The sequence below is a fragment of the Mustela nigripes genome, chromosome 14 (genome assembly GCF_022355385.1).
Source record: "Mustela nigripes isolate SB6536 chromosome 14, MUSNIG.SB6536, whole genome shotgun sequence".
Taxonomy (NCBI): Eukaryota; Metazoa; Chordata; class Mammalia; order Carnivora; family Mustelidae; genus Mustela; species Mustela nigripes.
In genome coordinates this window covers 27646922-27648818 of record NC_081570.1, presented here as the reverse complement: position 1 = coordinate 27648818, position 1897 = coordinate 27646922, and the positions used below count along the sequence as shown (strand labels likewise).

The window sequence follows — 1897 nt, the reverse complement described above, 5'->3', positions numbered from 1 at the left end:
AGATAAAAATATTTATAACTTTCCCTTTCGCGCCACTGAGAATGAGTCTTGGATGGAACCAATTACTCAGGCCTCCTCCTGGTGCCTGCTCCAGGGTCAGGAGCAGGGAGGGGGTCAGAGGGGTCAGTGGGGGGGCAGAGCAGGCATCCATCTCCCCAGGCAGGAGTGTCAGCGCTGCCTCCTGCATTCAGGCACTGGAGGTGACTGGTAGAAGGAGAACGCTCAGGCCTAGCCCACCCCCAAATTCCCAGCAAATAACTCAGTGGGAGCTGGAATCAAGGCCAGAGAGAGGCCAGAAGGAGGCTAGGAGAGGACAAGAAAATGAGGCCTGAGAATGAGAACAAGAGAGGACGGAATGATTGCAGAGAGAGGACCCATGTCTTCCCACCAGGGCACCAACATGGTGGAACAGCCTGTCAAAGGCAGCCAGGAGGTTGTGGCTCTGGGTTCTGGGGCCTGGAATCATTTTGTCCCCAGAATCATCATGAGCGTCCTCTTAGGGGAAGAGCAGCCCAAAGGGCACGTCTTCTGCCCAGATGGAGAGAGGCGGGGAGAGGCAGGGAGGGGGAGCCCTGGGTTCCGAAGCCACGCAGGCCAGCATTCCGATCCCGGTTCTGAATGACCTGGTACAACCCAGAACCTCCCTGAACATCAGCTTCCTCACCTGTCAAATGGGACAGATGCATGGTCTGCAGATCGCATCATCTGATGTGTGAAAGTCCTGATGCACAGCTGGGGTTCCATTCATAGTCAAGGATTCTGGCCCTTTCCTCAGCTGCCACTCAAGGGCTCCGTCCCGCCAAGGAAGGTCACTTTGGGGTGAGGCCCTCACTTCCTCTGACGGCAAGTCCCACGTGGGGCAGCACCCGCTCAGCGCTTACTGGCTCCATGGCCACCATCTTGGAGCTGGCCTGCATCTACGTCCCACACAACCATGAAGGCACGGTCCAGAGGATAAGATCAATGCCCTCATGGTCCAGGGGATCTAAATGTTTTTGCAAAGACCCTAGCCAATGTCAACATTGGAGCCTCATCTCTAGGAGCTAGGGGAGCTGCCCCAGCAGCCAGTGTTGCACCTGCAGAAGGTCCCACTCCCTCCACTGGGGCTGCCCCAGCTGAGGAGAAGGAAGTAGAAGCAAAGAAAGAAGAATCGGAGGACTCTGATATTGACATGGACTTTGGTCTTTCTGCCCACCCCTCTTCTGTAACCTGGTCAATAAAAAGCTGAACTCTTAAAAAAAAAAAAAAAGTAGAGGATCCTAGGCTGTCTCTTCACTGACGGGGAACTCACTACCTCATGAGGATAGCTCCTTTGGAAAATGCATCTTCTCACTAAGCCTGGACTTTTCACCCTTAAAAATGGAGCTATGCAATTTCACATGTATCGCTCTGGAATACAGTTCCCTCAGGCACAGGAAGATCAGACCTCACCCCCAAAACTCGCTCACGTTGATGTTGACTGGCTGTCAACACAGCCTCAAATCCAACCATGAACTTGCTGCCTTGCTAGGAGAGTGCTTGGGCCCCACATGGCCCCGACACATAGTGTTACCAGCGGCACACCTCCCATAGCCTTCCCCAAGGAAGACATTCCACCAACATGGCGACATTAACTAAGGAAACCCATCAGGCCCTTGCCACCCCTCCCTGCCCTTCCTCCTGTGTGCCAGACCCCCGAGGTCCAGACAGGACAAGGGTCAGGACTCACTTCCCTATCGCCCCTGGGCAGGAATGGCGCCCCCTCTTCCTCCTCCTGCAGCCCGGCTCCCGCGGCAGTCTGTACTCACTAATTAGACCTGTCACTGCTCCTGAATCATTCCCAGGCCAGGCTGGGGAGGTCATTAAGCCAGAGATGGATAAGTGCTAAGCTGGCCCCGCTCTGGAGATTTACAAGGCT

The 1897-nt window shown here is 54.9% G+C and overlaps 1 pseudogene; it reads left to right on the top strand.

Annotated features, from left to right (window-relative positions):
• Positions 1-888: 888 nt before the first annotated feature.
• Positions 889-1228, top strand: LOC132002035 (large ribosomal subunit protein P1-like; annotated as a pseudogene).
• The last annotated feature ends 669 nt before the right edge of the window (positions 1229-1897 follow it).